This window comes from Gossypium raimondii, chromosome 11, assembly GCF_025698545.1.
Source record: "Gossypium raimondii isolate GPD5lz chromosome 11, ASM2569854v1, whole genome shotgun sequence".
NCBI lineage: Eukaryota > Viridiplantae > Streptophyta > Magnoliopsida > Malvales > Malvaceae > Gossypium > Gossypium raimondii.
The window spans coordinates 42,100,106-42,117,267 of record NC_068575.1 but is presented as its reverse complement, the minus strand read 5'-3'; positions in this window follow the sequence as shown (position 1 = coordinate 42,117,267).

Sequence of the window (17,162 nt, the reverse complement as noted above, 5' to 3'; positions counted from 1 at the left end):
TGAGAAATTTTTCCATATCAATCCTTTAACTTCATTCCATAATATCATTTCATATAAACACAACCATTAATCTCACTTTTTTCTCATACGTTCAACAATTGAATAACCATTATAATTTCATCCAAACAACTAGTTAACAATTATATTCAATATGAGTTATCCAAAGTATAATATTAATTAATACTCTATTTTAAAATAAAAATTAATTAGTTTACCATTGTACGAACTTACCTTGACAAAACCAGTTGCAAAAATAAAGCCGATGACTAATCCGAAACCTTAGTTTTACCACAATTCAAATTTGGTTGTTGTGTTTCTTGATCTAAATAATAATTTCATTCAATTAAATAATTAAAAAAGCTTAAATTAATTAATTCAGACCTATAACCCATGTTATTGTGAATTTATGAAATTACCTTTAATATTTTAACTTTTGTGCAATTTAGTCCCGAAATTCGAAATGTGCAAATTCACCATTTTTAAAGAAAAACCTTACTAGCTGAATTTTCTTAGGGTCATTACAGCCCATATTTTCCACCATTTCACACTATTATCATTGAATTTTACAAATTTCACAAATTAGTCCTTAAACACAAAATCATCAAAAATCACTTAATAGAACACTTATATTTAACTACTAACCTTAATATTTTATGAACTAAATTCACAAACACTTCAAAATCATTCATGAAAAGTCCCTAAACTTTTAACAATTTAACAAATTGACTCCCGAGTAAGCTAGATTAAGCTAATACGAACTCAAAAACATAAAAATAACTAAAAACAATAAATTTCACTCACATGCAAGGTAGATTTAGTAGCTGAAATTCAAGCTTCTCCCATGAGTTTTCTTCTTCAAATATTCGGTGGTGAAAGGCTAATGAAGATGATAGTGTTATTATTATTATTATTATTGTTTATGTTTTTTCAATTATTAATTTACTAAAATATACCTCTTAATTAACTATCTCATTTAACTAAAACGATCACCCAATCATCCACTAACACAACCAAGGGTATAATTACGCAATAAGGCCATCCATTCTTGTTTCCTTAATAAATTAACACCTTTAACTTATAGAAACTACTTTTTGTAGCATTTACGATTTAGCCCCCTTTTTACTTAATTAACTATTCAAACATTAAAATTTCTTAACCAAAATTTAATATAACTTTAATCAATACTCATAAATATTAAATAAATAATAAAATAGTGACTCGCTTATTAGAATCCTGATCCTAAAACCACTATTTCTGTCATAACTGAAAATGGGCTGTTACAAAATCATTTTCAGCGGTTGATATTTGTTAAAAAAATAGTGTAAAAAGCCCTCAAAAATTTTCAAAAAAAGCAATTAAGCACCTTTTTCTTGCACTCAATTGGGTACTTGAACTTTCAAAATGTATAAAAAAGTGCCCTTAAACTTTTTCAAAAAAAGAAATTAAGCCCTGTCTTTTTTTTTTACACTCAATTGGGTACTTGAACTGCAAAAATGCATAAAAAAGGCTCTTTGACCGTTAACTTTAATAATTGACCGTTAAAGTTAACAACCTCTAAGTTTTTTCAGTTAAAGCCATCACATGTCAAAATCACAGTGTGACACATGGCAAAAATGATAAAAATAAAAATAAATAAAAATTGTAAAAAAATTGTAAAAATCATAAAAAATTATAAAATGCATCAAAAAGGTCATTTATTCGTTAACTTTAACGATCAATAGTTCTATATTTAAATTCTTCCTTGATCATCTCTTTATTTTTTTTTATTTTTTATAACGTAACAACAAAAAACATTTAAATTTTTGAAAGTTGTTTTCTTGTAAACTTAGTTTGTTGGAACTCTTGGGAGAGTCCAATTATCAAATCTTTGGGGAATATTTTCATAATGTTCTTATTGTTCATTAACAGTGTTATTTGAGGTTTGGTCAGACTCTTGGGATTGACTGGAAGCAAAGCTTGCAAAATAATTAGTTCTTCTAAGGAAGGGAAACATTCGTTGTGTTCTTATTTCTTACAAGGGGGGTTCTATTATCAGGATTTTTGTATTGTTATAATTGCCTACTCTTATAAAGTGTTTAGAGAAAAAAAAACAGGGCTTAATTACTTTTTTGAAAAAGTTTGAGGGCTTTTAACATTATTTTTTAACAAATATCAACCGACTAAAAATAATTTCTTATTATATTGTCTTTTATCAAAAGCTACTATTTATATATTGGGTAAACTACATTGCATGTTATTTTAAAATAGCATCATTCTTATTTTGGTCATTCTATTTTTTTTGTTAATTTAGTCACTCTAGTTAAGATAATTGCTCGAATTTATCACTATCGTTTTGTTAATCCACTAACATATTGCTAAGGTCATATTTTTCTTTTCTTTTTTACTTTTGATTAAAGATAAAGATCTCTATAATTAGTACAAAATATTCTCTCTCTTTTTTTAAAAAAATTTGCAGCATAATAACCAATGCTCCACCTAATATCCATTGTTGGATCAATGCTCCATGTTAGGGAAGCAATTGTGTAAGATGGTTCTTATGGTTAGAGGGCGGTGGTGGAGTGAGAAATGATAGAGATGGGGAGCAGGGGATGGGCAGTGATTTGGATATGCGGTTCTTATTGTAGGTGTTGGGTAGTGATAAAGATGGGTAGCTCTTATGTTGCAAATAAACAAAAAAAAAAGTGTTTTGAACTAATCATAAAAGGCCCCTAGATTTAGTCAAAAGTAAAAAAAATGTCACATCAACAATCTATTAATGGATTAACGGAATTAACGAAAATGACCAATTCGAATAATTATCTTAACTAGAGTGACTAAATTGACAAAAAAAAATTAGTGACTAAAATAGGAACGATGCTATATTAGATTATTGGTATAATTGTAAACTTAGAAATACCTGCTCCTCGGGACTATCTGATATCAGACTTAAGGAGGAGTAGATATTTCTAAGTTTTGAAAATATTCAATTTGTTTTCAATATTTTCGAGTTCTGATTTAACTATCTTTATTAATGTATTATTATTTTTGCTGAGTATTGATACATAGTCTAGTTAGCCATGGGTTAGGCGTGTTAAGGATAAAGTATCATTGTAAGAAATTATAGTAATAAAAAAATCTTGATAGGAGAACTCCCTTGTAGGAAATAAGAAAACAAAGAATGTTTCCTTTCCTTAGAAAAAGCAATTCTTCTGTAAGCTTTGCTTCCAATCAATCCTAAGAGTCTGACCAAATCTCAAAAAACCCTATTAATGAACAAAAGAACATTATGAATATATTCCCTAAAGATTTGATAATTGGACTCTTCAAGAGTTCCAACAAATCAAGTTTACAGGAAAACAACTTTTGAAAATTTAAATATTTTTTGTAATTACGTTATAAAAACAAAAGAAAGAAGTTTACCTATTCAAAAAGAATATGATACAATCTAATTATTAGATAAGGTTGTTATTAATAAACTCAAAGAACAAAAGTATAAATATGTCTTAAGAGACTAGAGACACATTATGTTTAATGACTCATTACGAACTATAGAAACAGGTTTATATACTGGCCCAATACATTTTAATTGTTACCCAAATTTTATGGTTTCTTTAACTAATAAAAATATTTTACAATATTTGACCCTCCAAATTCATACCCATAATTACAAACTGCTTCCTGGATCGGAAGTACTAACTTTAGTCTATTTGCTCCATTTCAAAGATATGCATTTTGTAGTCAATACCAAGGTTTTACTTCAAAATCCAAAAGAAGAAACCCTTTTAATAGAAACAGATACCTTAAGATCCCAGACCATAATCCTAAGAACAATACAATGGCATGAAATCAACCTTCCTGATATGTGGAAACTTGATGGTGCTACAGACCCTGTTGCACCAACTCCTATTAGAAGCACTTCACTAAGTGAAATTTCCCAACACCAAGATGACACAATTGAATCGATATTCAATTGGCCACTAAAAATGCCTCCAAGACATTCTTTTGAAATAGGAAGTACCAGCACAATTACATTTAGAAGAAGAATCAAATTCAAAAACACAATTGATAGATTTTAGGATAGCTAAAGTCTCTGTTTTTTTTTATCCCAACAACATTTAGGACCAATTTACAAGTAATAGATAATTCCTCAAATATAGCTCAACCTATCTATGCCAGACAAGAAGAGAGCCCCCAAAATTCACCTAATATTTCACCAACATACTCATCAATGACTAATAATGCAATACAAGGAGAAAATTCAGAAATATTTGTTCTAGAAAAATCTTTTGAGATCAATAAAGAATGGTGTAAAAAACACTTCTAGTCCAAAAAAATAAATAAATAAAGAGAAGATTACTTTAAAAATTATAATAATATAAAAGAGAGTATTGTTTAGGAATATTATGAATTCATGAATACCCATAAAATTCATATAAAATTCTTTGAATGATTTGAAAAATATTATTCGAATCTATTAATACAATAAAATATAATACTAGATGACAAACCAATAAAGGAGAAGTTCAATTTCAACATCCCCTTTAATAGAGGTTCAATATCTTTGCAAAAATACTAGAATAAAAGCAAGTTCTTTAAGAATGAGAGCTCCGATGCAGGAGAATAGATCTCATCAAAATTTATTAAAATGATAGTAGAACAAAACAATTATATCAATATCAGTCTTCATACAATAGGAAAACAATTAGATTATATTGAAAATTTGGCAAAAAGTCAACCAATAAAGAAAGAATCAGTAAAAGAGGTAACTGATATGAGTTCTAAAGAACCAATATTTACACCTTATGAAATTCTAAAACCTTTCCAAAAATCCCAAAATGATTTCTTAGCATAAATCCAAAATAGACTTGACGCTTTGGAAAGTTACAAGTGTGACACCCCAAATCCAACCTGGTCGAACCAACCCGAATTCAAAGAGTTACATTAGCCACCTAAGTGAATCTCTAGCTAACGACCACCCAAGACACACCTTGACCTTATAACACTTCAACCTTATCTAATTATTAGTTATTTATTAATACGGAAGCAAATTATGAGCCAATTTTAGACTTTTCCTAAGTAATTTAACCTAAGGGCATTTTCTTCATTTTACCACATATGGTAAAACTAACCCAATTTTAGTTATAAGTGTTTACGAACCTTCTTTAGTCAAATTATACAAGCCTAAAATTTTTTAGCTTAATTTGAGTTGGTTTACTATGTCTAATTCAAGTTTTATTATTAAGAACTAAATGGTAACAAATGCAAACTACCAAGAACTATTTTTAATTATAAGTTAAGTGCGTTCCTCTCGAATTTTACCCATTATGAGACTAATCCTAAAATTTTACCAAGTTTCCTTATCATCTAAGGTTCTAATTAGACTAATAAATTTTCAGGACTAAATTGTAACTTAAACAAATTAGAATATCAATTTTAAGAGACAAAAATTCGAACCCCCAAAACTCACATGGTCGTTTCCCCCAGACCGTGTGTCATTAAACGACTGTTTTGGCCTCGTTATAAATTTTTAGGCTAATAGCACACACCCATATAGAAATCCCATATGCCGGTGTGTGATATCTCCAGTTTTCACACGCCCGTGTCACTTACCCATACGCCCGTGTGCAACCCCTCGCACGCCCATGTGGATAGGCACACACCCATATGAAAACAACTGAACCTTTTTTTGAAAAAAACTCATTTTAAAACCCGATTTCGCATATTTTAATGGCCAATTAAACTCGATTTAACTACAATTAATTAACATACATATACATACACCTTTAATTGAATTTATTGACATCAATTAAGCCTCAATTATTTTGATTTAGGAAATCAATTTCATGCATAACAAACACTGAATAAATCAGATAAGTGGCATACCATAGTCGCTAGTAAACCACTCCATCGAAGCTTCATTTAAACACTCGTTAGTACCAATTTCATGCCTCACACACCGTGTTATCAAGTATCAATACACTGTAAATCATTCAATAATTAAACTTAAACGTGCCTCAAAATTATTATAAAACCATCCAAAGTAAAATGTCCAATGTCCAAAGTCCAATTACAACTAAAATTAAACTAATTCCATGGAGTTCCACAATGCCTGATTACAGTCTCTAAAACGTGTAATAAAGTCTCTACCAAGCCTAAATCTCTTGGAACTCTCTTGCTCGACTCCTCATCTCCTCAAGCCCGACGATTATCTACACAAACTGTGAGGGTGTGAGCTTTAAAAACTCAGTGAATGTTAAAAAAATTACTAGTAAAACAACATCCCAATCATGCTTAAATCACATCCAATCAACCACCAATTATCAGCCATAATAACGAAACATGTCAATTTAATTTTCATATGCTTTATCAATATCAAGAATCAATTATTCATGGTTTACAAGCATCGAATGATAAAACAATAATCACACATAAATATATTGGCATACACTTCTCATGGCTTAATCGGGTGATCGTACATCGGATAAACAAATCTCTGAACTCCCACAAATATCAAATACAGTCCATCAAGTTGAGTAGGCCGAAGCACACGCTCCCTTATAACACCTCAAATAACCCAATGAGTGGAGACTCATGCTCAACACTCCCTTATCTACTCCAAACAAATCGATCCACTTAGAGCCATATGCTCACAATGTCACAAATAAATGTGAGTACTCACAAATCCTATGGCATGCCAACTATATCCAATGGATCCACCATGTATGTTGCCAATATATTCAGTCAAACATAGCATATAAATCAGTCATTATTGTGCTCAATTTAATGTGACAAAATGCTTATGTGTAACATGTAACATAGCCATTTAACATCCAATTAAATCAAGCATTTCATTTGCCATTTTCCAATGTTCAATTACCAATTGTAACACCAATATATCATGATCAAAACCTCCAGTAGCAATGCTCTAATCATCTAAATTAAATTGCACAAAATCACCTAAATGCTTACTTACCATTATTCAATAAAAATTCAACTCTTGTACATATAACATCATCTAATCAATATAATAAGTCTAATTAAATTGCACAAAATCACCTAAATGCTTACTTACCATTATTCAATAAAAATTCAACTCTTGTACATATAACATCAATCTTGCAAAAATCAGTCATTCAACCATAATTAATCAATTGAAAGAATTAATTAAGCTTCTAATTAAACATAAATAAGGGTCAATTTACCAAATCGCCCTTAGAAACACTCATCACACAATTTATTCTACCATAAACAAGTGATCAACCAAGCAAATCCAAGCTTCAATTTCGATTAGCTCGGTCTTCTACTAGATTCGAAGCTTCAACAGAGATAAATTAGACATTACCACCTTTCCAATGCTATAATAAACATGAATTTTAATTAACTATACTAATCGAAATTCTCTCACAAAGACACCTTACAGGATTTATAACATCAAGTCGAAAACTCGATTCTTCACAAAATCGATCTCTCCAGCCCTCTTAAACACTTTCAATCATCAATACTAGACCAAATACACTTATACTAAACATCAATTTAATCTTTAAATCAATTTCACAAAATTTCAAAAAATTGATTCATGAAGATGATGAAATTCAAATTTCTTTAAATTATCTCACTAATCATGCTTAATCTTGATAAATAAGATCAAAAACCTTTTAATAGATCCATTTTGAGTTGGAACATCCATTGATTTGTGGATTTCCTCTCAAAATTCAAGATCCACCATTAAAGAACCATGTGTTCTTGGAAGAAGATGACATTGATAACAATCCTATAATTGACTCTCAAATCATGTAAAGATGTTTCTAATCATCATAAAAACAAGTTTAGGATGGAAGATTACCTTTGATTCGCTTTAAATTCATTGATTGAAAATCTTGATTCAAGAAACTAGAGAAATTTCAAAATATTTTTGGGTATTTTTGAGGATAATTTCAGGTGAATTGGAAAAGTACTTTGAGAAGGAAATTCGTTGGACCTATTCTTTGATGATAGATCTTTAAAATCATGCAAAGAAAACAAATTTTAAAGCTCTCTAATCTGATGTAAAATGTGTAAAAAGTCGGCTAGATACATTAGTTTTAAAACTGAAACCACCCACCAGAAATTTAAAAATTAGGAAATTTGCCTAATGGCCAGTCCCATATTTTTCTTACTTTACCATTTAATCCTTTCCCTCCAAAATTCTAAATTTTAAGGTTTATTTGCCATATAAATACTCTAAATTTTTCCTTGTTTAACAATTAAATCCTATTTAATTAATATTAATATTTTACTCAAATTACCCCAATAAAAATTGTTTTAAAATTCTTTTTCAACCCAAATTGATTTATTTTACTTATAATTATTTAAAATTTAAAATTAATTTTTCAAAATATTTTTAAATTTTTTGGATTATTGTTTAATCGATTTTTAGATAAAATTAACCTCCTAAATTAAATTAAAAATTACTAGAAACCCTATAAATACCTAGTTTCACACTCGGAACCCAAAAAATATACCTGAAACTACTAGACTCGATTTAGGGATATTACAACAAGTTTGAATTAGTTGCACCTGATACCCCAATGCAAGCCCAACACCCAATAAATACATTACACCAATCTTCCCAATCCGACTCTGATCAGTCAGATGAATAATAAATTAACAAAATGACTTGGAAAGAGCAAAAAAGATTATATTATCCAAAAATCACTGTACCTAATTTTAATATAGAAGAAAAACATGTTTTCCAAAATAAATACAATGCTAATACAATTTATGAATGGAAAATAGACGGAATGTCTGAATATATTATTCTCAGTTTATTACAACAAATGACAATGTTTTCAAATGTCTATAAAACTCAAAACCAAAATGGACTAATTAGTGATCATGCTATAGCCAATCTTTTAATTGTTGGATTTACTGGTCAATTAAAAGGATGGTGGGGCCATGCATACACTAAAACCCAACAAGAGGAAATCTTGAAAGCAATAAAAAAAGTTGATCAATGAAGAATTATTTTGGATGAACAAGGAAGAGAAATCCAAGATGCAGTAGCAACTCTAATTTTCTTAATCTCTAAACACTTTATAGGAGATCCTTCTTATCTTAAAGATAGAAATTTAGAATTATTATCAAATTTAAAATGCAAAAATTAACTGATTTTAAATTGTATAAAGATGTCTTTATAACTGTGGTTATGCAAAGATCGATAACCATTTTGGAAAGAAAAGCTTTTAGTAAGATTTAAAAAGAAAGATTAAAATTATAGAAAATTACAAAGCTATTATTCCATATGAAAAACTTACATATGGTGAACTAATTAGTTTCACTCAAAAGGAAGGATTAAAAATTTGTCAAGATTTAAAATTACAAAAACAACTTAAAAAGAAAGATATCCGTGTAGAAAAGAATTAGGATCATTTTGCCACCAATTTAACATTAGAAATGAACTTTTTCTTCAAAAACATGTTGCCCTATAAAATCAAAGAATAGGAGAAAGAATATTTCAGAATATTATAAAAAGCCCAAGTATAGAAAATATAGAAAATAAAAAAGAAACAACAAAAATCAAAAATAAAATAGATAAAACAATAAAATGTTACAAATGTGGAAAACCAAGACATATCTCAAAATATTGCAAGATTAAAAGAAAGATCAATAATTTAAATCTAGATGATGAAATAGAATACAAAATTGATGAAATTCTTTTAGAAACAACTTCCTCTGAAAATGATGCATCTAATGAATCAAATGAATTACAAAATAGACGAATTACATACAACATCCTAATCCTCCGATGAAAATGAACCTTCAATTAATATGTTAACAAAAACCAAGAGTTCATGATTGAAGTTATTGATAAAATTTAAGACCCGAACTTAAAAGAGAATATATTTTGAAATTAAAATCTTCATTAAAAGATAAGCCGGAAAAAGAAAAAGAAATCATCTCTAGTCAATCACAAATGTACAATCGAAAAAGAGAAGTCCAAAAAGGATAAATCAAATAAAAGAAAAATAGAATCAACAATTTGTTCGACATTCCTAATGCTTTATGGAATAGAAAAAATATGTAGTAACATTAACATATGAAAATAATTTTGATGAAAGACAAATACTAACAAAAGTAAGGCCAATACAAATGAACAAAGAAATGGAAGAATTTTGTAAAAAGAAATACAATATCTTCTTAATAAAAATTAATCAGGAAAAACATTTCTCCTTGGAATTGTTTAACATTTTATGTAATGAAAATGCATAACTTGAAAGAGGAACGCCAAGATTAGTAATTAATTACAATCTCTCAATCAAGCTTTAAAATGGATCAGTACCCAATCCCAAATAAAAATGATTTGTTACAAAAACTCTACAATGCAAATATTTTCTCAAAATTTTACATGAAATCGAGATTTTGACAAATCCAAATAAAAGAAGAAAGATACAAAATGACATTTATTGTACCATTTGGACAATATGAATGAAATGTGATGCCTTTTGGATTAAAAAAATGCTCCATTTGAATTTTAAAGAATAATGAATGAGATTTTTACCAATATTCCCAATTTACAATAGTATACATTGATGGTGTATTAGTTTTTTCTGAAAATTTAGAAAAACACTTCAAAATTTTATCCGTCTTTGTAAAAGTACTAAAAAAACAATGGTTTAGTAGTTTTTAAATCCAAGATAAGTTTGTTCCAAACCAAAGTAAGGTTTCTAGGTCATTACATTACTCAATGAACCATTACCCCAATAGAAAGTTCCATAGAATTTGCTGGCAAATTCCCAAACAAAATCCTTGATAAAGTCTAATTGCAAATATTCTTAGGAAGCCTCGATTATGTCATAGACTTTTATCAAAGTCTTAGCAAATTATGTAAGCCCTTATATGATAGGCTCAAAAAGAATACACAACCTTGGACAAATGACCACACCAATATTATTACCCAGATTAAAAAACAAATTGTTAAACTTCATTGTTTACATTTAGCTAACCCAAATGCCCTCAAGATAGTAGATATAGATACTTTTGAAATAGGGTATGATGGGATCCTAAAACAAGTTAAGGGAGGAAAAAAGCAAATAGTCCAGTTTACTTCCAGAAACTGGAATCCAACTTAGCAAAATTATAGTGATATTAAAAAGAAATCTTATCGATTGTTTTATGCATTATAAAATTTCAAAGTGATTTATTAAATAAAAAATTTCTTTTACGAATTGATTGCAAATCAACAAAAGAAGTTTTACAAAAAGATGTTCAAAATATTGCCACAAAACAGATTTTTGCAAGATGATAGACAATTTTGTGCATATTTGATTTTGATATTGAATATATCAAAGGGGAAACTAATTCTTTTCCTGATTTTCTCACTAGAGAATTTCTTCAAAAATGTCACCCAAACTCAAAGACAAAGGAAAAGGAAAAGGAAAAATAGATGAACCATCCAAAAAACCCAAATTTCCTTAAAACCAATTAAGTCATGGTATGAAATTTACCTTGAAGAAGAAAATGGGAGATCATCATCCTTATCAAAATCCTCCAAAAATGCATCCAATTAGGATGCAAAGGATCCAAATGAAATTGGTTCACAAATCAAAAAATGGATTGAGTCTCTTTCTCAATCCCTAGAAGTGGCATTAGCTTTTTCCCAATTAAAAGAGGAAATTCCTTTCAAACAAATTACTGGTGAAACAACAAAGATTTCAAAAAAATAAAGAGATTGTTTTACACAAACAAAAATTTCTCAAAAATATTTTAAAAGTAACATCTCTCCAGGATGTTTTCCCAAAATAAGTAGCAATGTCTTCACAGACTGCTACCAAAAAATTCTCACAATATTTTCCAAACAAGTGTTTGGAAAGAATTCTTATTATGGAGGAAGAATATTTAGAAAAACATCCACATATACTTGTAAAAGAACTTTTTAATGGATGACATTTTAAGCCATCAGATTCTTAAAAACCTCAGTAGTATTATGAAAACATACTGGTTCAAACTAGATCAATACTGTTTAAACACTACATAGACCCAAAATGTAACACCCCAAACCCGGCCTAGACGTTATGGCCGAATCTGGCGATGTCACATGGAAAGGGATTTGAAGACAAGATTGTCGAGTTTAAAAACCTTTACAGTAAGTTAGCTTTTATTTAATTCGAAAAAAAAACTAGTTGATTTTCTTTAAAACTTGTCTCTTAGCGAAAGCTTTTGCAACCAATTTATTTAGGGAAAATCGCTTCTATATACGAAAAACCTTAGTTTTTAGAAAAAAACCGTATTTTGTGGAGTTGCAGGTTTTTTTAAAAAAATCCATAAACACGGTATAAAGTCCCAAAATTAAAGCCAATCAGTCCATAGTCCAAAAGATACATAAAAAGCCCCAAATAAGTATTAAATTCTATGTATTAACGGAAAACAATCTAAAATTTACGAGTGGCCACCGTTGAGTCCTCCGTTGCACCGACCCGTCAAGTTTGGGGATTACCTGTACAGATTAAACTAAGAAAGGGTGAGTTTTCACAAAATCAGTGTGTAATCCCCATAGAAAACATGCATACAGATAACCAACAGAATTCAGTTAGATACACTTTGGGGCCCATGCCCATCACATAATCAGTTTGGGCCTTAGTCCATTCAGATACAGTCTCAGAAATACATTAGAGCCTTGGCCCATATCAAATACAGAATGCAGATACAGTAAGTCAGAATCCTACCCACCAGCCTCTACACACCATTTCTGTCCAGCCCTACACACCATGTGGGGATTAAATCAACTCACCTATCCCTACACACCATTCTGTACCGAAATGCGGCACATAATCAGAAGGTTGCAGCTGAGCTGCCAGATAACAAGCTTTATAGCCTTTTAAACACTTCCTCCAACTATCATCAACCCACCCCGGTGCAATGCAACATACAAAATATGTCATGCCATTAAGCAATTAATAGTACATACATTTAGATATCATAAGTCATGCTCGGTATAGAAATCAGACAGACAGATCACACATATGGGGTCTAAGTAAAGTTTACCGACCCTACAGTAGGTCCACAGTTGACTTGGGTGACCCGTGCAACCTTACAGAGTTTTTCAAAAAATGGGCTCACACGCCCATGTGGCCCACTCAGCCCAAATTGGCCTTGGCCATGTGATCCATTTTTAATGTAACCCCTGCTAGTTAATTATTCATATATGTTTTCACTATTTACTTCTATGTTCCTTCAAAGCTGTCTACTTGATTCACTGTTACTAAATTATTTATATCTTGAGCTACAGAATTCTGAATTAAGATCTGCTTGATGTCTTTGAAACTCGACTTAAATACCTTTCTACCATAAAGTTTTCAAAATTTTTGGTTTAGTCAATAAGTACAGTAAAATCTTCAAACTTACCCCTATTCTGCTGTCTGACAGCTTCGTCCCTTCTTTGCTAAAAATTAATTATCTCTTAGTACAAAATTTGGATGATGTTTCCATTTATTTTTATTGAAAATAGACTCATTAATAATTTAAACATGTAAGTTTTAACCCCTAATTAACTATCTCCAATTTTTGATGATTTTCCAAAGTCAGAACAGGGGGAACCCGAATTCAATCTGACATTGTCTCACAAAGTTTATTATACCTCACGATTTAAAATTCCCTTCCTTACGCCGTTTCTTCTATGAGAAACTAGACACAATAAGCTTTAATTTTATTTTTTTCATTCTCTAATTCAATTTTCACAATTTATGGAGATTTTTCAAAGTTAGCCTACTGCTGCTGTCCAAACAACAAGCAATTTCGGCCTTTCTCTGAATATCTTTTTTTTTGAATTCGGGTACACCCCTGGTTTTGTTTGATGTTAAAACAGTCTCCGACCACTCCAAAGCCTATAATCAAGATACTCAACATCAATTTAACAAATTTACAAGCAAATTAACAACCAAGAATGAACAGAAACCCAACTTACCACCAACAATAACCCTCCGTTTAACTATTGTTAAGACGAGAACACTGAATTCACCAGTCCGAGCCCCCTATGCCCAAATCGTAGAGAAAAAACATTACCACTTTAGTCGTTAAGAGATTCATAAGAAAAACGAAGAGAAACACTTACGAAAACTAAACGAGCACTAACTACGTGCGAAAACGAAGGAAAATAAATGGATTAGGGAAAAATCAAGAAGAAGAAAAAGAAGAGAAAGATGGAAAAACTCAGAGAATTCCGACAAGAGGAGAGGGAGAAGAATAAACGACAGAATTTTTTTGGAAAAGAGAGTCAAAATTCAGTTATTGGAAATAAAATAAAATAAAATCCCCCTAATTCCCACTACACATCCACTACTTAGAATCCCCCTATTACACATCTCTATCACAAAATCTGAGCAAAAAATAATACCATTACCTACATAGGGATTCGAACACAAGACCTCCACCATAATAACACATCATTTAACCATCACACCAGCAGACCCATTCTAATGTAATTTACCTAACAATCAAATAAAAGTCTGGCCTAACCTCAATCTCCTCAACAAAAACAACATGTTTGGGATCAGAGCGGTAGCGCCTCAACATTGAAACGAGAAAAACATCATGAATGCGGTCCAACTCCGGAGGTAACTCTAACTTATAAGTGACCGGTCCTACACGTTTCAGAATACGGTAAGGTCTAATAAACCGAGGGCTCAGCTTGCCCTTGCGACTGAACCTCAGAACCTTTTTCCATGGCGAGACCTTGAGAAAAACTAAGTCGCCCACATAACAGTTGATCTCACGCCTCTTCAAATCCGAATACGATTTTTTCCTATCAGAAGCCGCTTTTAAACGATCCCGAATCAATCTAACCTTATCCTCTGTCTTAGAGACCAACTCAGGACCCAGAACACGTCGCTCACCCAACTCAATCCAACATAAAAGAGTGTGACACTTACGACCGTACAGTGCCTCGTAAGGTGCCATCTAGATGCTAGACTGAAAGCTATTATTGTAGGCAAACTTTGCTAACGGAAAGTACTACCCCCAACTACCTCGAAAATCAATAACACAGCTCCTCAACATGTCCTCCAGTATCAGAATCACCCTCTCCAACCGACCATCTGTCTAAGGATGGAAAGCAGTACTGAAGTTTAATCTTTAACCCAGAGCCTCATGAAGCTTCTTCTAGAACTGAGACGTGAAACGAGGATCTCACTCGGAAATAATCGAGACAGGTGCCCCATGCAATCTCACTATTTCCGATAAGTAGTGCTTAGCTAATTTTTGAAGAGAAAAGTTTGTCCTTACCATGATAAAGTGAGCAAACTTGGTCAACCGATCTACGATAACCTAGACAGAATCTTTCTTAGTGGGTGTTAGAGGCAACCCACTAACGAAGTCCATCGTTACTCGCTCCCATTTTCATAACAGTTTCTTAACCGGCTGCAGCAAACTCGAAGGCAACTAATGTTCATCCTTAACCTACTGACATGTCAAACAACGAGAAACGAAGTCGGTAACCTTACGCTTCAACCTAGGCCACTAGTACAATTTCTAAAGATCTCGGTACATCTTGTTCCCGTCGGGATGCATAGTATAGGGACTACCATGCGCCTCTCTCAGAATCGATTGCCTTAAATCCTCATCATTCGGCACACAAATCTGACTGCGAAAATAAATTACCCCATCACTATTTATCCCAAAATTAGTAGTACCACCATTCTCAACCTAACAAAAATGCAACTTGAGAGACTTATCCCCCCAACTGTTTACCTCGAATTTGCTCAATCCATGTCGGTTTGACTTGAAGTTCTGCCAACAGAGTTTCATCGTCGAATAGGCTAAGTCGAGTGAACATCGCTCTCAGATCGATCATAGCCCTACGGCTTAACGCATCGACCACCACATTGGCCTTTCCGGGATGGTACTCAATGGTAAAATCATAATCCTTAAGCAACTTAACCCATCTACGCTGCCTAAGATTTAACTCCTTCTGAGTAAGGAGATACTTGAGGCTCTTATGATCAGTGTATATAATACACTTCTCACCATACAGATAATGCCTCTAGATTTTCAATGCAAAGACTACGACGGCCAACTCCAAATTGCGCGTCGGATAGTTCGCCTCGTGTTTCTTAAGTTGACAAGACGCATATCCAACCACCTTACCATCCTTCATCAACACACATCCCAAACCAACATGTGATGCATCACTATAAACTGTGAACTCCTTTCCAGGTTCAGGCTGTACCAAAATAGGAGCCTTAGTTAGTACAGTCTTAAGCTTTTCAAAGCTCTCTTACTGCGCATTAGTCTAGTCAAACGGTACACCTTTACGTAACAACTTAGTTAAGGGTGTTGCGATCAGTGAAAATCCTTTCACAAATCGTCGGTAATAACCTACCATCCCCAAAAAGCTTCGAATCTCAGACATATTCTTAGGCTGCTTCCAGTCCAATACAGCCTTAATTTTTCGAGGATCGACTCAAATCCCCTCAACAGACATCACATGACCCAGAAATGTTACTTCACGTAACCAGAACTCACACTTGCTGAACTTAGCATAGAGCTGTTTTTCTCTCAAAATCTGAAGAACAATCCTAAGGTGCTCGTCATGCTCATCCTCAGTCCTCGAATAAATGAATTTTTCATCGATGAACAACACTACAAATCGATTCAGGTAGGGCTGAAACACTCGGTTCATCAAATTCATGAAAGTTGTCGGTGCATTAGTTAGCCCAAATGGCATCACTAGGAACTCGTAGTGACCATAACGATTCCTAAATGCTGTCTTATGCACATCAGCCTCCCTAACCCTCAACTGATGATACCTAGAATGCAAGTCAATTTTGGAGAACACAGACGCCCCTCGAAACTGGTCAAAGAAATCATCAATCCTCGAAAGTGGATACTTATTCTTAATAGCCAACTTATTTAGTTGTCGGTAGCTGATACACATCCTCATGGATCCATCTTTTTTCTTAACAAATAGTACTAGTGCTCTCCACAGAGACACACTAGGGCGGATGAACCGACAATCCAATAACTCCTAAATTTGATCCTTGAGCTTCATAAGCTCTTTCGGTTCCATTCAATAGGGAACGATAAACACCGGAACTGTTCCAGGGAGAAGCTTAATCCCAAACTCTACTTTTCAATTCGGAGGTAAACTCGATAGCTCCTTAAGAAAGACGTCTACAAAAGCCCTCACAGTTCTGATGTCCTTAACAGTAGAG